At 37.2% G+C, this 22,842-nt stretch overlaps 1 long non-coding RNA gene across 1 annotated transcript in view; it reads left to right on the top strand.

Annotated features, from left to right (window-relative positions):
* Positions 1 to 22,293, top strand: part of LOC144581450 (uncharacterized) — a 38,956-nt gene extending 16,663 nt beyond the window's left edge. The window contains exon 3 of the long non-coding RNA XR_013532293.1: positions 21,982 to 22,293. This is a non-coding gene — a long non-coding RNA (uncharacterized LOC144581450). The remainder of the gene's footprint in view (positions 1 to 21,981) is intronic.
* The last annotated feature ends 549 nt before the right edge of the window (positions 22,294 to 22,842 follow it).

The following is a 22,842-nucleotide window of genomic DNA, read 5'->3' as shown; positions in this document are numbered from 1 at the left end:
GTCTCCACGGTGAGCGTTTGGAATCACCGTTTTGTCTGTCCCACTTCACTACTCCAAACACTGTGTCCCTGCAATCCCCTGGGCTGGCCCACTGTCCACATCCCCTTCTGTCTCAAGTTCAGCCCTCTCAAGTCTCAGATTGCCAGTTCAACAGGGCACCCGGACTAGCGCGCCCTGTGGGGAGCACTGGGTAGGGTCGGCTGCCACCACCCCGGATGCCGGCTTCTCCAGGCAGAGCCTCTGCCTGGTGTCCCGCATCTCCTTTATACTTGGGAATTTCCCCGTTCTGTGGGCAACAAAGATCATTCTGAAAATGCAGCTCTGACTCACCTCTCCTCTGATTCACCGAGAGCTTCAATCCTGGGTTGTTCTCACAGCGCCATCTTGAGTCCCCCCTCCGTATTAACTTCTTAATGATACTGGTTTTCAAATCCATGAGCATGATATTACTTGAGGTCTTCTTTTATTTCTCTCAGTAATATTTTGCAGATTTTGGTGTACAGATCTCATACATTTTAATAAATGTGTCCCTAAGTAGTTCATATTTTGACGCTATTACAAATGGTCTGGTTTCTTAAATTTTAATTTCTGATTATTCATTGCTAACTATAGAAATACAATTGATTTTATATACAGATGCATCTTGACTTACAATGGGGGTTACATCTCAATGGACCCATCGTAAGTGGAAAATGCCTTCATACATCTAACTTTCTGAACATAGCTTAGCCTAGCCTACCTTAAATGTACTCAAAATGCTTAAATTAGCCTATAATTGGGTAAAATCATCTAACACAAAGCCTATTTTGTAGTGTTAAATATTTCATGTAGTTTATTTAATACTCTTAGGTACAGTTTTTACTGAGTATGTATTACTTTCACACCACTGTAAAGTCAGAAAATCATTAAATGGAACCATCAAGTTGGAGACTCTGTATTGACCTTGTATCTTGCAACTTAACTAAATGTATCAGTTCTAGTTTTTACATAGACTATCATATTTCTGCCATTTTTCATCCAATTATATATGCCTTTATGTTTCTTGCCTTACTACATTGTCTGGACTATTTAGGCCAGTATTGAATAGAAGTTATGAGAACATGCTTGCCTTTTTTCTGATCTTTTTTTTTTTTGAGACAGAGTGTCACTCTTGTTGCCCAAGCTGGAGTGCAATGGCACGATCTCAGCTTACCACAACCTCTGCCTCCTGAGTTCAAGAGAGTCTCCTGCCTCTGCCTCCTGAGTAGCTGGGATTACAGGCATGTACAACATGCCGTAAAATTAGAAATAGGCAAGAAAAAAATGACAAAAAGAATCCATCTATCTAGACATTCTCAAACACCTTTGTAAATAATTCTTTGCAATAAAATACAGTAGTTATGTTTATAAGTTCTGAAATCATACACTTTCTGAATTCAAATAATAGTTTTTAGCTCGGTAGTCTAGAATAAGTCATGATTTCCTTATCTTTAATGTAGGGATAATAGAATCTGCCTTATAAAATTTCTTTGAGGATTAAATTAAATAATGCATGCCTAAGGTTTTGGCCTGATTTCTGACCCAATAACTATTAGTTCCTGTTGTTGTTGTTGTTGTGGAAATAAAAATTTAATTAGAAAAAAATGTTAGACCAGGTGCAATGGCTTACACCTGTAATCTCAGCACTTTAGGAGGCCAAGGTGGGCAGATTTCCCGAGGTCAGGAGTTCGAGACCAGCCTAGCTAACATGGTGAAATGCTGTCTCTACTAAAAATATAAAAATTAGCTGGGCATGATGGTGTATGCCTGTAGTCACAATTACTTGGGAGGCTTAGGCAGGAGACTCACTGGAACCCAGGAGGCAGAGGTTGCAGTGAGCCGAGATTGAGCCACTGCACTCCAGCCTGCATGACAGACAAGACTCTATCTCAAAAAAAAAATTTTTTTTAATGATTTATACTGAGAATGCTTTAAATCAAAACCCATGTAAAAAGAGACCCAAAGGAAAATTAGTAGCTTTAGATGAATTTCGAGGAAAATAATATATATCAGAAACAAAATATAATTTTAACTTGTGAAGTTTTATAAAGATTAAATAACTAAGTACAATGAAGGGATTATTAACGGTAAAATCAGAAATTATTAAAACAGGAAAAAATCCAGTAGAATTAGTCAATGATAAAGTATAAAAATTGGTTTCTAATGGACCACAAAGTAAGCAAACTTATAGCAACCATGATCAAGTGAAGTAGATGGGGGAAGGAGAAGAAAAATATGTTTGAAATGACAAAAGCACTGAACTGTGTACTATGTAGCTCTTTATAGTACTATATTTGAAATAAACAGCATAATTTCTAAACAATACTAATTACCAAAACTACGTCAGAAAGAATAAGAAATTCTAAGAGACCATAAGAGGAAATGGAGTCAGATACTTAGCCATTAAAAAAAAGACACCAGGTCCAGTTGATTTAATGGGTGAGTTTACTGACATTTCAAAAATTTAGTAATTCTAAGAAACAGACTATTCCTAAATTATATAAATTATCTCAAATCCCAAAACTTATAAAAGAATGTAAGACTACTTGGCTCATTTTGCCTAGCTAAAATAACACTGGTTCTCAAATTTAACTATAACAAAAAAGAAAATGATAACTCAGTCTCAGTAGTATACGTACATGAAATACCCTAAATAAGATGACAAATCGAATGCAATAGTGTCATAGGCAGAATCATGACCACCCTCTAAAGATGTGCATGTCCTAATTCTCTGAAACTGTGAATATGTTAGGTTACACATCCAAGAGGAATTAAGGTTGCAGATGGAATTAAGATTGCTAATCAGATGACTTTAAGATATGGAGATTTTCATGGACTATTGGGAAAAGCCCAGTGTAATAAAAAGGGTCATTAATAAGTGGAAGAAGGAGGCATAAGAGAGAACCAAAGAGATGTTGGTGTGAGGAGGATTTGACTTGACTTGTAAAGGAATGGGCCATGAGTCAAAGAATGTCTGTGGCCTCTAGAAGCTGGAAAAGGCAAGGAAATAGATTAGCCTATAAAGCCTCCAGAAGAAATGGCAACCCTGCCGGTACCATAATTTTAACCCAGTGAGACCTGTGCTAGACTTTTGACCAAGGTAAGATACTAAACTTACATTGTTTTAAGCCATTAAATTGTGTGGTAGTTTGTTACCAGCAGCAATAGAAAACTAATATAGATTGTGATACCAGTAGTGGAGTGTTTAGCCAGCTACTTAGTGACAGGTTGATTGTAATGTACTACTTCCATTGTGGAGTGCATTACTTTATTCTTGCTGGAATAAACTCTCTGGATATGGATTTATCTCCCCTATGCACAATGCTTCTACCAAAACTACTATATGTGAACTGACAGAATGCCTTGTCCACTTCCACTATACTTTATACAGCATTGCTTTTGATCAAGGAAGTAAATTCACAGCAGATGAATTGCAACAGTGGTCCCAGGCTCATGGAATTCATTGGTGTTAGCATATTCTCCATCATGCAGAAGAAGAAAGAGAAAAAGGGGGCAGATAACTCATTTGAAGAAATAAAAGGCCAAAACATACCTACATCTGAGGAAAGGAATAGATCTACAAATTCAGGGAGCTTAGAGAACTCCAACTAATCCCACCCTGGTAGCGGAAGACAAAGGACATATAAAATTGGGTGTTCTAGGGCCCCACCCACTGCCAGTTCCTCTCCACACTGCCACAGCAGATGCTTTCTGGAAAATGCCACCTCCTGGCAGGAGGCCAACCAGCACAAAAATAGAACATTAAACCACCAAAACTAAGGACCCTCATGGAGTTCATTGCACCCACCACCACCTCCACTGGAACAGGCATAGGTATCCACAGCTGAGATCCATAGATAGTTCACATCACAGGACTCTGCACGCAACCCCCAGTACTATCCTGGAGCCAGGTAAACTCAGTGGGTGGCTAGACCCAGAGAGAGACCACAATCATTGCAGTTTGGATCACAGAAAACCATATCCATAGGAAAAGAGGGAGAGTACTACATCAAGGGAACACCCTACAGGACAAAGAAACCTGAACAACAGCCTTCAGCCTTAGACCTTCCCTCTGAAAGAGCCTACCCAGATGAGAAGGAACCAGAAAACCAGCCCGGTAATATGACAAAACAGCCCATCAGCAACCCCCAAAAATCACACCAGTTCACTGGCAATTGATCCAAGCCAAGAAATACCTGATTTACCTGAAAAAGAATTAAAGGGGTTAGTTATTAAGCTAATCAGGGAGAGACCAGAGAAAGGCAAAGCCCAATAAGAAAATCCAAAAAATGATACAAGAAGCAAAGGGAGAAATATTCAATAAAATATATAGGTTAAAGAAAAAAACAATAAAACATTGAGGAAGCTTTGGACACACTTTTAGAAATGTGAAATGCTCTGGAAAGTGTCAGCAATAGAATTGAACAAGTAGAAAGAAATTCAGAGCTTGAAGACAAGGTTTTTGAATTAACTCAATCCAACAAAGACAAAGAAAAAATAATAAGAAAATATAAACAAAACCTCCAAGTAGTCTGGGATTATTTTAATCCAAGAAGTCTGGGGTTATGTTAAGAATAATTGGTGTTCCTGAGGAAGAAGACGATACTAAAAGCTTGGAAAACATATTTGGGCAGATAATCGAGGAAAACTTCCCTGGGTTTGCTAGAGATCTAGACATACAAATACAAGAAGCACAAAGAATACCTGGAAAATTTATTACAAAAAGATCTTTGCCTAGGCACATTGTCATCAGGTTATCCAAAGTTAAAGGAAAGAATCTTAAGAGCTGTGAGACAGAAACACCAGGTAACCAATAAAGGAAAACCTATTGGATTAACAGCAGATTTGTCACTAGAAACCCTACAAATTAGAAGGGATTGAACCTATCTTCAGCCTCCTCAAACAAAACAATTATCAGTCAAGAATTTTGTATCCAGTGAAACTAAGCATCATATATGAAGGAAAGATAGAGTCATTTTTAGACAGATCCTGAGAGAATTAATCATTACCAAGCCAATACTACAAGAAATGCTAAAAGGATCTCTAAATCTTGAAGCAAATCTTGGAAATACATCAAAATAGAATCTGCTTAAAGCATAAATCATACAGGACCTATAAAACCAAAATACAAGTTAAAAAAAAACAAAAACAAAGTAAAGTACATGATAATGCAACAGTACCTCATATTTCAATACTAACATGGAATGTAAATGGCCTAAATGCTGCCCTTAAAAGATAGAGAACCACAGAATGGATAATAATTCACCAACTATCTGCTGTCTTCAGGAGGCTCACCTACCACGTAAGGACTCAGATAAACTTAAAGGGGTGGAAAAAGGCATTTTGTGCAAATGGATACCAAAAGCAAGGAGGGTTAGCTATTCTTATATCAGACACAACAAACTTTAAAGCAACAGCCTTTAAAAGAGACAAAGAGGGAAGTTATATAATGGTAAAAGGCCTTATCCAACAGGAAAATATCACAATCTTAAACATATATGCACCTAACACTGGAGCTTCCAAATTTATAAAACAATTACAATACACCTAGGAAATGAGATAGACAGCAACGCTGTAACAATGGGGGACTTCAGTACTCCACTAACAGCACTAGAGAGACAAGACAGAAAGTCAACAAAGAAACTGGATTTAAACTCTACCCTTGAACAAATGGACTTAACATATATATATACAGAACATTTTATCCAACAACCACAGAATATGCCTTCTATTCAACAGCACATGGAACTTTCTCCAAGATAGACCATATATAGGCCATAAAATGAGCCTTAATAAATTTGAAAAAAATGAAATTATATCAAGCACTCTCTCAGACCACAGTGGAATAAAACTGGAAATCAGCTCCAAAAGGAACCTTGAAAAACATGCAATACATGGAAATTAAATAACCTGCTCCTGAATGAGCACTGGCTCAAAAACAAAATCAAGAAGAAAATTTAAAAATTATTTGAACTGAATGACAATAATGACACAACCTATCAAAACCTCTGGGATACAGCTAAGGTGGTGCTAAGAGGAAAATTCATAGCCCTAAATACCTACATCAGAAAGTCTGAAAGAGCACGAACAGACAGTCTAAGGTTACACCTCAAGGACCTAGAGAAACAAGAACAAACTAAACCCAAACCCAGAGAAGAAAGGAAGTAAGCAAGATCAGAGCAGAACTAAATGAAATTGAAACAAATAAAAAATACAAAAGATAAATGAAACTAAAAGCTGCTTCTTTGAAAAGATAAAATTCATAGACCATTAGCAAGATTAACATAGAAAAGAAGAGAGAAAATCCAAATAACTTCACTGAAAAACAAAATAGGAGATATTAGAACTGACACCACTGAAATACAAAAGATCATTCAAGGCCACTATGAACATCTTTATGCACATAAACTAGAAAACCTAGAAGAGATGGATAAATTCTTGGAAAAATACATCCCTCCTAGGTTAAATCAGAAAGAATTAGATACCCTGAACTGACCAATAACAAGCAGTGAGATTGAAATGGCTATTTAAAAATTACCAACAAAAAAAAAGTCCAGGACCATACAGATTCATAGCAAAATTCTACCAGACATTCAGAGAATTAGTACCAATCTTTTGACACTATTTCACAATATAGACAAAGAAGGAACCCTCCCTAATTCATTCTATGAAGCCATTATTACCCTAGTACCAAAACCAGGAAAGGACACAACCAAAAAAGAAAACTACAGGCTGGGCACGGTGGCTCAAGCCTATAATCCCAGCTACTCAGGAGGCTGAGGCAGGAGAATTGCCTTAACCCAGGAGGTGGAGATTGTGGTGAGCCGAGATCGCACCATTGCACTCCAGCCTGGGTAACAAGAGCGAAACGCTGTCTCAAAAAAAAATGAAAACTACAGACTGATATCATTGATGAACATAGATGCTAAAATTCTTAAAACACTAGCTAACTGAATCCAACAACATACCAAAAAGATAATTCACTATGATCAAGTAGGTTTCATACCAGGGATGCAGGGATGGTTTAACATACACAAATCAGTAAATGTGATACATCACATAAACAGAATTAAAAACAAAAATCACACGATCATCTCAATAGATGCAGAAAAAGCATTTGACAAAATCCAGCATCCCTTTATGATTAAAACCCTCAGCAAAAACAGCATACAAGGGACATACCTCAATGTAATAAAAGCCATCTATGACAAAGCCATAGCCAACATAATGCTGAATGGGGAAAAGTTGAAAACATTCCCTCTGAGAATAGGAACAAGATAAGGATGCCCACCCTCACCACCCCTCTTCAACATAGTACTAGAAGTCCTAGCCAGAGCAATCAGACAAGAGAAAGAAATAAAGAGCATCTAATTGGTAAAGAAGAAGTCAAACTGTCCCTGTTTGCTGACGATATGATTGTTTACCTTGAAAACCTGAAGGACTCGCAGAAAGCTCCTAGACCTGATAGAATAATTCAGCAAAGTTTCCAGATACAAGATGAATGTACACAAATCAGTAGCTCTTCTATACACCAACAGCTACCAAGTGAAGAATCAAATCAAAAACTCAACACCTTTTAGAATAGCTGCAAAAAAATATATCAAATACTTAGCAATATACCTGACAAAGGAGTTGAAAGAGCTCTACAAGGAAAACTACAAAACACTGCTGAACAAAATTATAAATGACACAAACAAATGGAAACACATCTCATGCTCATGGATGGATAGGAGCAATATTGTGAAAATGACCATACTGCCAAAAAGTAATCTATAAATTCAATGCAATTTCTATCAAAATACCATCATCATTCTTCAGAGTTAGAAAAAACAATTTTAAATTCATATGGAACCAAAAAGTCCACAAAGCCAAAGCAAGACTAAGCAAAGATAAAAAATCTGGAGGCATCACACTACCTGATTTCAAACTATACTATAAGGCCACAGTCGCCAAAACAGAATGGTACTGGTATAAAAATAGGCACATAGATCAATGGAAGAGAATAGAGAACACAGAAATAAATCCAAATACTTACCGCCAACTGATCTTCAACAAAGCAAACAAAAACATCAAGTAGGGAAAGGACATCCTTTTCAACTAATGGTACTGGGATAATTGGCAAGCCACATGTAGAATGAAACTGGATTCTCATCTCTCACTTTATACAAAAATCAACTCAAGATGGATTAAGGACTTAAATCTAAGACCTGAAACTATAAAAATTCTAGAAGATAACATTGTTAAAACTCTTCTAGATATTGGCTTAGACAAGGATTTCATGAACAAAACCCCAAAGGCAAATGCAACAAAAGCAAAGATAAATGGCTGGGATCTAATTAAACTAAAGAGCTTTTGCACAGCAAAAGGAACTGTCAGCAGAGTAAACAGACAACCCACAGAGTGAGATAAAATCTTTGTAATCTATACATTTGACAAAGGTCTAATACCCAGAATCTACAATAAACTCAAACAAATCATTATTGAAAAAACAATCACATACAAAAGTGGATGAAGGACATGAATAGACAATTCTCAAAAGAAGATATACAAATGGCCAGCAAACATATGAAAAAAAAATCACTAATTATCGGGGAAATGCAAACCAAAACTGCAATGCGATACCACATTACTCCTCCTGCAAGGATGACCATAATCAAAAAATTAAAACAGTAGATGTTGGTGTGGATACAATGATCAGGGAACACTTACACACTGCTGGTGGGAATGTAAACTAATAGAGCCACTATGGAAAACAGGGTGGAGATTCCTTAAAGAACTAAGGTAGAATTACCATTTCATTCAGCAATCCAACTCCTGGGAAAATAAGTCATTATTTGAAAAAGAAGCTTGCACTCACATGTTTATAGCAGCACAATTCACAATTGCAAAATAGTGGAACTAACCCAAATGCCCATCAATCAACGAGTGGATAAAGAAATGGTGAGATAGATAGATAGATAGATAGATAGATAGATGGGACACTACTCAGCCATAAAAAGGAATGAATTAACAGTATTTGCAATTACCTGGGTGAGATTGGAGACTATTATTCTAAGTGAAGTAATTCAGGAATGGAAAACCAAACATCATATGTTCTCACTGATATGTAAGAGCTAAGCTATGAGGATGTAAAGGCATAAGAATGATATTACGAAGTATAGGGACTTGTGGGGAAGAGTGGTAGGGGGTAAGGGATAAAAAAACAACATATATTGTTCAGTGTACACTGCTGAGGTGATGGGTGGTGCACCAGATTCTCACAAATCACCACTAAGGAACTTACATAACCAAATACCACCTGTATCCCCATAACTTGTGGAAAATAAAATAATTATTTTAAAAATTGAGGGAGAAATAGACAACACAATAATAGCAGGAAGCTTCAATATCCCACTTTTAGTTATGTATAGAGCAATCAGAAGATCAATAAAGAAACAGAGGATTTGAACACTATATACCAACTGAAGCTAGCAGAGATATACAGAACACCCCACCTTCTTCAGTACACATTCTTCTCAAGAGCAAGAATAGTCTTCATGATAGACCAAATTCTAGCCTATAAAAAAAGTCTTAACAAATTTAGGAATGAAATCATAAAATATATTTTCTGATCACAATGGAATGACACTAAAAACAGCAGAAGGAAAACAGGAAAATTCACAAATATGTGGAAATTAATGGGTCAAAGTAATGAGATGCAGCAAAATCAGAATTAGAAACTTATAGGAGTAAATGCTTGCATTAAAAAAGAAGACTGGCTGGATGTGGTGGCTCATGCCTGCAATTCCAGAACCTTGGGAGGCCGAGGCAGGTGGATCACTGGAGGTCAAGAGTTCGAGACCAGCCTGGACAACATGGCAAAACCCTATCTCTACTAAAAATACAAAAATTAGCCAAACGTGGTGAGCACCTGTAGTCCCAGCTATTCGGGAGGCTGAAGCAGGAGAATCTGGGAGGCAGAGGTTGCCAGATCAAGGCACTGCGCTCAGCCTGGGCAACAGAGCAAGATTCAGAAAAAAAAAAAAAAAAAAAAAAAGGGTGGGGGGGGAAGAGAAGGAAAGAAAGTAAAGAAGGAAAACAGATCTCAAATCAGCAACTTCATCTTACATTTTAAGGAACTAGAAAAAGAAGAATAAACTAAATCCAATGTTAGCAGAAACAAAGAAATAATAAGAATAGAACAGAGATAAACGAAATAGAGAACAGAAAAGAAAACAAATTAAGAATTGATTTTTTAAAAGATCAACAAAATTGACAAACTCTTAGCTAAACTAAGAAAAAAGACTCAAATAGCTGAAATTGGTAGTGAAAGGGATTATTACAACTGATATCACAGAAACAAAAAGCATTATGACTATTATGAAAGAATTATATGCCAACAAATGACATAATATAGAAGAAATTGATAAATTCCTAGAAATTAACAACATCCTAAGACTGAATCCATGAAGAAATAAAAATATGAGCAGATTTGTAAGTAGTAAGGAGATTAAATTAGTAATAAATTTCCTAACAAAGGAGAGCCAAGGATCACTTGGTTTCACTGGAGAATTCCACCAAGCATTTAAGCAAGAATTAATATCAGTCTCCCTCAAGCTCTTCAAAGAATCGAAGAGCAAGAAGTACTTCCAAACACAGTCCATGAGACCAACATTACCCTACTACCAAAACCAGGCAAAACAAAGAAAACACACGCTAATATCCTTGGTTCAAAAATCCTAAACAAATACTAACAAGCCAAATTCAACAGTGCATTAAAAGGACTATACACCATGAACAAGTGGTATTTATATCTGGAATTCAAGAATGGTTCAACATATAAAAATAAATATAATATACCACATTAATTATATTAAAAACAAAACCCACATGATTTTGTAATTAGTGCAGAAAAAGCATTTGACAATTCTAACATCCTTTCATGATGAAAGCACTCAATAACTAAAAATGAAGGAAACTACCTCAATATAATAAAAGCCATATATGAGAAGCCCATAGCTAACATCATACTCAACAATAAAAGACTGAAAGTTTTTCCTCTAAGATCAGGAACAAGGCAAGAGTAACCACTCTTGCCACTACTATTCAGAAGTTCTAGCCAAAGCAATTAGACAAAAAGAAAAAAAAAAGCATCCAACTTGGAAAAGAAGAAGAAAAATTATCTCTGTTAACAGATGACATGATCTCAGATGTAGAATACCCTAATGATTACACAAACATGTGTGCACGCGCACGTACACACACACATACACACACACACACACACACTGTTGCCACTAATAATTTTAGCAAAGTTGCAGTTTACAAAATCAACACACAAAAATCAGCTGCATTTCTATCCACTAGCAACGAACAGTCTGAAAAGGTAATTAAGAAAACAATGCTATATATTATAGCATCAAAAACAGGAAAATGCTTAGAAAGAAACTTGGCCAATGTGGTGAAAGACTTAAGCACAGAACATTGCTTTTTAAAAGAAAGGGGGGGAAAGATACAAATGGGAAGACATCTGGGCTCATGGATTGGAAGGCTTAATACTAAATTTCCACACTGCCCAAGGGATCTACAGCTTCAATACAATCCCTATCAAAATCTCAGTGACATTTATTACAGAAATAGAACAAACCATCCTAAATTTTTTATGCAATCTGAAGGGACCTTAAATAACAAAACAATCTTGAAGAAGAACAACAAAATGCAGGACTCACACCCCCTGATTTCAAAACATAAGTACAAAGCAAGAATAAATAAGATGTGGGGTTGCTGAAGATAAGTATAGACCAATAAAGATAAATATATAGACCAACAGAACAGAATAGAGAGCCCAGAAATAAACCCTTCCATATTTGGCCAAATGATTTTTTACAAGGATGCCAATGCTACACAATGGAAAAGGACATTCTCTTCAACAAATGGTGTTGGGAAAACTGAATATCCACATGCAAAAGAATGAAGTTGCACGTTTCCTTACATCACATACAAAGTTAACTCAAAATGAATTAAAGACCTAAACTCTAATACTCCTAGAAATAAACCTAGAGGAAAAGCTTCAAGACATTGGATTTGGCAATGATTTCTTAGATATGGCACCAGAAGCCCAGGCAACAAGATCAACAATAGACAAAAATGGCTGGGCATAGTGACTCACTATGTAATCCAAGCAATGTGAAAAGCTGAGGCTGGAGCATCACTTGAGCTCAGGAGTTTGAGACCAACCTATCAGCCTAGGAAAAATGGCAAGACCCCCGTCTCTGAAAAAAAAAAAAAAAAAAAAAATTACATCAACTTAAAAACTTCTGTGAGTCAAAGGGAATAATCAATAAAATAGGCAACTTATGGGATGTGAGAAAATAATTGCAAATCATATCTCTAATAAGGGGTTAATATATAGAATATAGAAGGAACTTCTATAACTCAACAACATTATGACAAATAACCAATTAGGCCAGGTGCAGTGGCTTATACCTGTAATCCCAGCACTTTGTGAGGCCAAGGCAGGAGGATTGCTGGAGGCCTCAAGACCAGCCTGGGCAATATAGAAAGACCCTGTCTCTACAAAAAAACAAAAACAAAAACAAAAAAACAATATTTTTTTAAGTAGCTGGGCATGGCCATGTATGCTTGTATTTTCAGCTGCTTCAGAGGCTGAGGTGGGAGGATTGCTTGAGCCCAGGCATTCAAGGCTGCAGTGAGTTATGATAATACCATTGTACACCAGCCTGTGTGACAGAAAGAGACCTTGACTCTTCAAAAAAGAAAAAAAGCAAATAACCCAATTAAAAATAGGCAAAGAACTTGAATAGACATTTCTCCAAGGAATATATACAAGTGAAAATAAACACATGAAAAGATGCTCAACATCAATCACTGGGGAAATGCAAATCTAAACCATAATAAGGCACCACCCCATACCCATCTGAATGGCCACTATCAAAAGAACAGAAAATAACAAGTGTTGGGAAGGATGCAGAGAAGTAAGGACCCTGTTGTACTGTTGGTAGGAATGTAAAAATTACCATATGATCCAGCAATCCCACTTCTTAATATATATCTAAAAGAATTCAAAGCAGGATCTCTAAGAAATAATTGCACATCCATATTCATCACAGCATTATTCAGAATAGCTAAGAGATGGAAGCAACCCAAATGTATCCATGGACAGATAAATGAATAAATGAAATGTGGTATGTACATACAATGGAATATTATTCAGCCTTAAAATATAAGGAAATCCTGAAACATGTTACAACATGGATGAACCTTGAAGACATCATGCTAAGCGAAATAAGACAGTCACAAAACGATGAATACTGTATAATTCCAGTCATTTTAAGTATCTAAAGTAGTCAAAATAATAGAAACAAAAGTGTTACCAAGGCCTGGGGGTAGGGGTGAGGGGATGGAAGGGGATTCGTTTTTAGTGGATGTAGAGTTTCAGTGTTGAAAGATGAAAAAGTTCTAAAGATTTGTGGCACAACAATGTGAATGTACTTAGCACTAGTAAACTGTACACTTCAAAATGGTTAAGACAATAAACTTAATGTTACATGTTTTTTACCACAGTTTTTTTCAAAAAAAGAAAGTCAAACCCAAAGGCAGAACCTTACATTTATTACCACTGAGTTTCACTTTGTAAGCTGGAGTTTATCATTCCTGTCTATTGATGTCTTTCTAAATTCTTATTCCACAAGTTGAGGAAGCTGCTATTGTAACTTTTTGCAACCCATAAATGTGATATATATGCCTTCTATTTTTCATCTAGGTCACTAGAAAGTGCATTGAGTGTTGTCCTTTATCACTCTTATATTCCAAAGGGATAAAGACACTCATAGGCCCTTCATTTTAACAAGAGCCTTCCGGTAGATCTGATCTTATTATGTCTATGATGTAGATCCTGTTTGGATGGGAGGCTCAAGTAGGGTTTAGTTACATTTCAGAGGAAATCCTAGGTTGACATTACTCTCAATGCCCCCATGCCCCCTCCTGACACCCACATACCCACCCATCACTGCAGAGAAAGTTGACTTCTCTCTCCAGCTACTCCTTCTGTATTCTTTTTCATTTAGGGTCCTTGTGAGCAGACATAGACTACCTAATTGCCTCCTCCCGAACGAACTGTCTTGGATTCCAGATCTACCCTTTAGCTAGTACTGATTGTGTGAACTTAGGCAAGTTCTTGAATGTTTCTGTGCCTCATTTCCCTATATGTGAAATAGGGATAGTAATAGTTCCTAGTTGACAGGATACTGGATGATAGTAATCATTCAACAAGTTACAAAAAAAAAAAAAGAAAGAAAAATTCCCCTTTCATGATACATTTTTGCAGCTAGTACCAGTGAGGAAAGAATAAGAAAATGGAGAAGCTGCAGAAGCTAAAGAGAGAGAGCGAGAGAACACACATAAGACAGAAAGAATGAGTGAGTCCAGGCCTTCTCTGAAAGAAAGACTTGAAATAAAAGAGATGTTCTCCTGTTGACCTTAAAGAAGTAAATAGCCATCTTATGAACCACTTGTGGAGAGGGACAGTCTCTGGGAGCTGAGGGCCTTAGTTGTACAACTACAAGGAATTGAATTCTGCAAACAACCTGAATGAGCTTTGAAGAGGACCTCAAATCCCAGATGAGAATGTGGCCCAGCCAGTATCTTGACTGCTGCAGGTGGGACCTTGAGCAGAGGTACCAGCCAAGCCATGTCTAGACTTTTGACCCACAGAAACTATGAGATAATACATGTGTGTTGTTTTAAGATGCTCAATTTATAGTTATAGTAATAGAAAATGAATACGACTAGCCGTGGTTCAGTATCTACTTCCATTCTTTGTGACTTCCCCAAACTACCAAACAGGGCTAGTGCCAAGCCTAATTAAAAGCCTGAAACATGGCTTCATGCCTAGAACCACATTTCTAAAGACCCTCCTCCAGACCCTGCTTTACTCCCTCAGATTAGACACCCTTAACCAACATAGACTCCGATGGGAGTTGATAGGTTTGGTAGCATTCCATCAGCCCTAATAGCACCCAGGATGCCATCTGGAAAGGCTGTGTTACAAGGAGGACCATTGCTGTCATGCACAGTTTTATTCTGGGGATAATAGTGGGTGGCAGAAATGATCTGAATTATGGAAAGATTGATCTGCTCTGTGTAATCAATTGGTGTGACAGTGGCTGGAGTACAAAGGTTGGAGTTACTGAAAGAATACTGTTGTTAATAGCCCAGTGTAAAAATGATATTGGCTCCAGCTAAGGTACTAGTAATGGGAGTTGAGAGAAGGGGATCTCTTCCTAGTTAGGGTGTACGTACGAAATGTCAGGGAAATAAGATTTAGATAGTGTTGAAGCTGATTTAGGGGTGACTTCCAAGGTCATGGCTGAAGTCAAGGTGGTGGTGCCACTAACTGAAATCAAGAATAATGAATTCTGTGTTGCACTTGCTTAATTTGGAGTATTTGGAAATGCCCACTTGGTACTCAGGAGAAAGGAATGGGATAGAGATAAAGATTTAGAGGCCTTCAGTGTGTTGCTGTCATGATACTGGATATGAGGAGATCGTCCTCATCATGCCATTTCCGAACTTTGCACTTTCCCATTCCTTGTTATTTAAAATTAATAACATATAATTTAACACCAACTTAGTTATTCTCATACTGTCATGTGTATTAGTTTCCTTTCAGGATATATGGGAAATTCTTGATGGAAGAGTCTTTCATATCCACTCTGTGTATTGAGTATATCATAGTAGTCAGCGCTGTGAAAAGGACTGTTTGTTCTGCAATGGACTTTTTTTTTCTTTAAGACGGAGTCTCACTTTGTTGCCCAGGCTGGAGTGCAGTAGTGCAATCTCAGCACACTGCAACCTCTGCCTACTGGGTTCAAGCAATTCTCCTGTCTCAGACTCCTGAGTAGCTGGGACTACAGGTATGCACCACCACACCTAATTTTTGTATTTTTTAGTAGAGACGTAGTTTCAACATGCTGGCCAGGCTGGTCTTGAACTCTTGACTTCAGATGATCCACCTGCCTTGGACTCCCAAAGTGCTGGGATTTCAGGCATGAGCCACCATGCCTAGCTTGCAATGGAATTTTACATGCCATCTTCCTACTCCCTACTCTGTACACACACAGAGAGAGAAAGGAGGTCATGATGTCATATACATAAGGGAAGTTTGTATAGGGTCTCTTAGGCCATTGTAAGGACAACTTTGGCTTTTACTCTGAAAGAGAGAGTATAAAAAGTGATAAAGACCCTGAAGAGAGGTGCAGGAGGAAGAGCTATGGGCATTCTTAGGAAGCCTCATGCTGACTTGCAGCATAACCAACTTTGAAACCAGAAGATGTGGTATGTAGATATTAAAGCACTCAACACTGGAGTTCAGTAGATACTTGAGAATCAATGAATAAATTATGTGTGTATGTGTTCAGATTGTGATATACTCTCACACAAAACAACAGCATTGTATGATAGCAATATTTCTAAGCATGAACGTACATTCACTGGAAAACTAACAATTTAGTTTTAGGATTCACTGTCAAAAGCGAATCCTAAATTGGCTGCTTGGCCCCATAGGAGGTTACAGAGGGGCTGTTCTTGGCTTTAAGAAAAAGTAGTTAAGATGTCTTCTGACTGGCAAAACCTGGAGAGCACTTCTTTAATTGACTGAGGTATTATCAGCACTGTATGCCAGAGCATTAGCCAGTTCCTGCTGCCAGCAGTCACACTTGCCTGTTTGCCAAAAATCCCATCTGCTGTCTATCCTCAGTTTCTTCACAAGTAATGGCATGTTCATTATCTTTAGGAAAAAAGGCAAAAAATGTCTACTTTAATTATCCTATATATGGTTTTTAAATGTTTTGTATTTAACTGTTAAGTTTTTCAAGTATCATTAATATTTATTGATATACCAGGCAACTATATGTTAGGGTATAGAACATCCGCTTCTTTACCTAAATATTTTTGGAAACCTTCTTGTTATTGTGCTGAGAAAAGATATACAGTTGTACATAATCTTTTTATTTTAAAGGAAGCCTACCAATAAGCCAAAAGTATTTATCAAGCATTTATTATAAAATATATTGGTAAAATATATATATAGGCATGATATGTGTTATAAAATAAATTGGTAAAAGCCCGTTTGTGTTGAAATGTTTAAAAAGAGGGAAGAATTCCACTGGGTTGCTATAATAGGAAAAATCAAATATTCATTTATTTGTAATTAATAGTCTCTGGGCAACTTTTATTTTGATCAGTAACAAAAATTTACTAAATTTTCCCATCACCCTGAAAATCTAGAAATAGAAGCTTTCTGTAACAGTAAAGATAGTTTAGATATTTAATTCTAAACTGTTTTTAAAAGTCTGTATTTTCTAGTTTGTTTTAAATTCTGGTAAATAAAAAAGAGATACACATTAGAATACTGATTTTTTAATTCATTGTCATCAGAAAAAAATAAGATTCTTGGTGTTACTGAATCTTAGAAAGTTATTTTGATGTTTGTGGTATTACTATATATAAAAGCAAAGAACTGATAGCAATGCAAACAGGCAATAGTATGAAAATGGTTAATTAAAGGAACCCAGAACAGTACTTTGTCTATTGTATACATTGTAAAAGTGATAACTAGGAAGGCAACATTAAAAAATGCCTACGATAAACATAAGATAAATGGAAAAGGCAATTTATAAAAATACATACACTGTGATTCCAACCACAGAAAAATTAGGTGAAGACTGGAGTAACAGGTTATGGAAAGTTCTTCCCTTATTATCAAAACCTTTTGTAACTGTTGTCTTTCTAGATTTTAAGGGAAAGAAGTGAGCGTGGGTCAGCCATTTTCAAATATCATAGCAAATATTTGGCCACAAACAACTAGCAGAAAAGTTTAAAAGCAGAAATTGTGTATAATTCAAAACCAAATATGATTTTGAAGTAGTTATTTTGAAGAGGATTGAAATATTTCTATAAATATGCCTTTGAATTTACTGTGCATGAAAGATAGCTATTTTTTATACTAAATGATTTCTCTTCGTGTATCCAATATTCTTTACATGTTTAGTCTGTAAGTTAATATATCCATTCTGAAATTCAACTTGGTCATCTTGAATGCTTGCATAAATACCTTCTGTGACACATAAGGTGACCTGTGGTTTCTTATGGTCTAATTGTAAGCCTGAGGGGATTTTGCCATAAGTAATTGGAAAGTTGTATTTCCCTTGACTTCCACTAGTTTTTAGGTCCTGTCTGAACCAATTGTTTGTAGGAAAAATGTTGCTAAGGTAGTTTCTAAACTAAAAGAAATGTAATTTAGTTTGATTTAATCGTGCTTCCCACAGCTTAATACTAACCTGTTTGATTCTAAGAAGACTAAGATTAGGAACCTGTGTGTTAGATGGGAACATGGCCTTACTCTGTATCTGACACAGTGATCAGCATGTATACATATAGCCATAACCTTCACGAGTGTCTAGGGTATTTGGAGTCTATTTTCATTTTTAAATTGTCTATTTGATAATCCAATAATGAGGGAGACAGGGACAGTTGCTTCCTGATATGTCATTGCTAAGACATTTTCTGAGCTTTTCTAACTTTTGTAGGTGATTTCTCAAATGTAACAAACTTTCCCAAGCAAAATACTTTTAAACAAATACAGTGAAGTAGTAAATGAGTTCCTTAATATGAGAGTTAACTTTGTTTTTTGTTTCTTGCCAATACAAAATGTGGTATCTACTTATATGAAAGGATGAAGTAATAATGTTAATATTATTAAATTGAATTATGTCTTTGATGGTCTCCTCTAATGTTTACTATTTAAACTAACACCATCCAGTAGGACTTACTGAAATGATGGATATGTTCTCTGTGCTGTGCAATGCAGTAATGCAGTAGCTAATAGCTGCTTGTGGCTATTGAACATTGAGATATGGCTGATGCAACTGAGGAACTGAATTTTTAGTTACATTTCATGTTAATTAGCTTAAATGTAAATAGCCTCATGTGGTAACTATATTGCAAGATAAAGATCTAGATGTGCAAGATTTTATTTGGGTTGAAGTACAGAAGGATTCTCTCAAATGTTGAGCCTGATTAAACAAATTCCCTGTACTCTAATCTTCTTTTTTGAAACAATGCTTGGGAGTTAGCTTGCTTTCTTCTATATTTAAATTGGCCTATAACCAAATCTACAAATATTTGTTCATCATTATGTGCTGTGCAGTCTGCAGGATGCTAGGGATATAAAAATAAGCAAACAGGTCCCTTCCCACAAGCAATTTACACCCTAATAGGGAAGGAAGGTGAGTAAGTAAATAAATGCAGTGGAGATGGGACAGGGCCCAGTGTGGCCACAAAGGAAGGAATCATCAGTGATTTCTGGAAGATCTCAGAGGGTGCCATGAACCATGAAAAATGAGCAGGCATTTCTTTTTATTTTTTCCTTTCCTAACCACTGGACAACCAGGGAGAGCAGGCATCACTAGCTGAACAAATGAAGGAAGACATTTGTTATGGTTTGTAATATGTCCCCCCTACATTCATATTTGAATGTATTCTTCATATTTTGAATATATTGAAGTCCTAACCTCTAGTAACTCAAAATGGGTACCATATTTGGAAATAGGGTCATTGTAGATATACTTAGTCAAGGTGAGGTCATACGGGAGTTAGGTTGGTCGCATCTAATATGACTGGCGTCCTTATAAAAAGAGAAACTTTGGATACACACACAGAGAGAGAGTGAGAGAGAGAGAGAGAAAGAGAGGAGAGAGAGAGAGAACACCATTTGAAGACTGGAAGATCTTGTCACAAACCAAAGAACTACCAGAAGCTGGAAGCGAGGATTGGAACAGATCCTTTCTTCGTGCCTTCAGAGGGAGCATGGCCCTGCTAATACCTTGATCTCAGACTTCTAGCCTCCGAACTGTGAGATCATAAGTTTCTGTGGTATAAGCTGCTTAGCTTGTGGTATTTTATTACAGCAGCCATAGCAAACTAATGTAGCAACCAGATTAAGGAAATAGTATTGTAAAAACAAGGCAAAAAGCTATGGAACTTACTGAAGTTCTGTTTTGTGATTACCTAACCCAGGAATTTTAGAAGGAAAAAATAAAGCAAGCATTAGCCTGGATGCGAAATTTCTTTCTTTTTTTCCCCCTTCCTTTCTCTTCCTTCTTTCCTTCCTTCCTTCCCTCCCTCCCTCCCTCCCTCCTTCTCTCCTTCCCTTCTTCCCTCTTCCCCTACATAAAGTATTTAAATAAATGAGTAATAAGACCCCTCATTTCCGTACATGTTATATGAGGAAATATATGTATGAGAGGTACTACTCTTATTTCTCATCCACTTTGGGAAAGAGGGTTCATGAGCAGAAGCTGGGGCAGGAGTCACACACTGGGTGGCTGCAGCTGGAACTGTGTTCATCTTGGTAGGCTGGTGCCCTGAGATCCAACCTCATTCCTCCAGTTATTGCTGAGATGGGAGAGATTAGGCTGAGGGGCCAAGTTGGAGCCCAGAAGGCACCAATAACATTGTAGCTCCTGAAAGCCATATCCCTTGCAAAAGAAGAATTGGCAGATCCCACCTAGCCTTCTAGCCCAGATTCAGGAGTGAAAAAATAGGGGACTGGGTGTTTGGTGCCAACAATCTTTTCCTTTGTGTCCATGCAGCAGTAACTGCCAAGTGTTGATCAACTCATAGGAATGAGGTAGGGACAATGAACAGTGAATGGCATTTATTCATTTAGGTAGTTTAAAAGTCATTCTGCAACAAATGTGAATAATGGTATGGCACCTTGGAGGAACTAAATACAGCCTAACAAGGCCAGAGCATAGCAAGCATGGCAGGTGAGGGTTTGAGGGGTGCGTATAACTGAAGAGGCTGACAAGGGCAAAAGAGAAGCAGGCTTGATATAGAGATCATGAATAATAATGGCACCTTTGGACATTTTGAGTTTGAACATCTTATGAAACATTCAAGGGAGATAGATGACCAGGAGGCAGTTAGATATACTTAGGGCAGGGGTCTGGATTGAAGATACTGATTGGAAGATCTCAGTATAAATGTCAAAATTAAAGACAGATAAGGGCAGGTGAAATGAAAAGAGTGCCAACATTGGGTAGGTAAGAGAGGAAGATAGTCCCCCCACGTCTCCCCAACAAAAAAAAAAAAAGGAAGAAGAAGAAGAAAACTGAAATACAAGAATTATGTAAGAGTGGTTTCTCTGACTTCATGAGAGGAGAAAAGTTCAAAAAACTGAGTAATCACAGTGTTAAATCCTGTAGTATGGCCATGTCTGATAACATCTGAAAAAGAGCTCTCAGAGTGGGAAACTCTGAGCTCATCTTGTGATATGGTGAGAGCTGAAGTTCAACGGTAATGAGTGGGAAGTAGATGGGGTCCAGTTCTGGAAAGATGGCAAACTAAGTCCAAGTTGAAAACCTCCGTAGACATTCTATATAAAAACCTTAAAATGATAAGTACATAGTCAACCGCACAAAAAGCAGTAGTAATCAACAGGTGCCAGAAACAAAAGAATGAACAGAAAACCAGTAAGAAAATGAGGCATGTTCAGTATTTGAGTAGATAATGGCTGAGAGTTTTCAAAACTAAAGACTCCAATGTCCAGATTAAGGAAATGAGCAAATTCCAGGGAGGATCAGTAAAAAGAAATCTACAGCTAAACACATTATAGTGAAACTGCAGAAAACTGAAAATGGAGATAAAATCTTAAAATCAGCTAGGAAAAAGTTACCTTCATAGAAGCTGCAGTTATACGGCTGATTTGTCAACCAAAACAATGAAAGCTGTGACAGTTGAACAGAAGTTTCAGTGAGCTGTAAGAAAATTATCGTCAATACAGGATCGTATAGTCAATAGAAATAGCTTGAAGAAAGATTTTTAAACAAAAAAAAATTTAGAAAACTCACTACCAGGAGACCCAAAATTAAAAAAAATTCTAAAAATGTTTTTTTCAAACAGAAAGAAAATGATCCCAAATGAGTATCCAAGATGAAGAAAGGAATGAGGAACACAAATCTTCCAGAAATGAAGACAGAAAGAGGACTCTGGAATGGGTAGCCAGACACCATGGCTTTCCGTGGTGGTGGATGATCATAGCATCCTTAGAGTGACAAGTGGGGATTCCAACAACCTCATGAGGCTGGAGATGTGGCCCCAGCCATTGGGATTTGAGGGAACTAGAACCATGCCCTGGTAGAGAGCCTGGTGCTTCAAAATGCTTGTCTTCCTGTACTAGAAAAACTTGGCCCACAGAACCAGAGAAACCTTATGAGAAGAAATATTTCTGTCTTGGGTATTAAGTGGAATAAAAAAATCACATAGGGCGGGGCACGGGGGCTCACATCTGTAATCCCAGCACTTTGGGAGGCCGAGGAAGGTGGATCACCTGAGGGCAGGAGTTTGCGACCAGCTTGACCAGCATAGTGAAGCCCTGTCTCTACCAAAAATACAAAAATTAGCCGGGCCTCGTGGCGTACCAGCTACTTGGGAGGCTAAGGTAGGAGAATCACTTGAACCCAGGAGGCAGAGGTTGCAGTGAGCCAAGATCATGACACTGCACTTCAGCCTGGGTGACAGAGCAAGACTCCATCTCAAAAAAAAAAATCACATGAATGATTACTTCAGATGGAGTAAGCTGTTTACAGACTATCTGTATCACAGATTACAACTAAAAACTGAACAAAATACAAAAAGCATCTAAGTTCGGGGTCTGGGTTGAAGATACTGACTGGAAGATCTCAGTATAAATGTCAAAATTAAAAACAGATAAGGGCAGGTAAAATGAAGAGTGCTGACATTAGATAGGTAACAGAGGGAGAT

Source organism: Callithrix jacchus, chromosome 2, assembly GCF_049354715.1.
Source record: "Callithrix jacchus isolate 240 chromosome 2, calJac240_pri, whole genome shotgun sequence".
Classification (NCBI taxonomy): Eukaryota; Metazoa; Chordata; class Mammalia; order Primates; family Cebidae; genus Callithrix; species Callithrix jacchus.
Note: the sequence above shows the minus strand (reverse complement) of the source record. Positions and strands in the feature narration are given on the sequence as shown.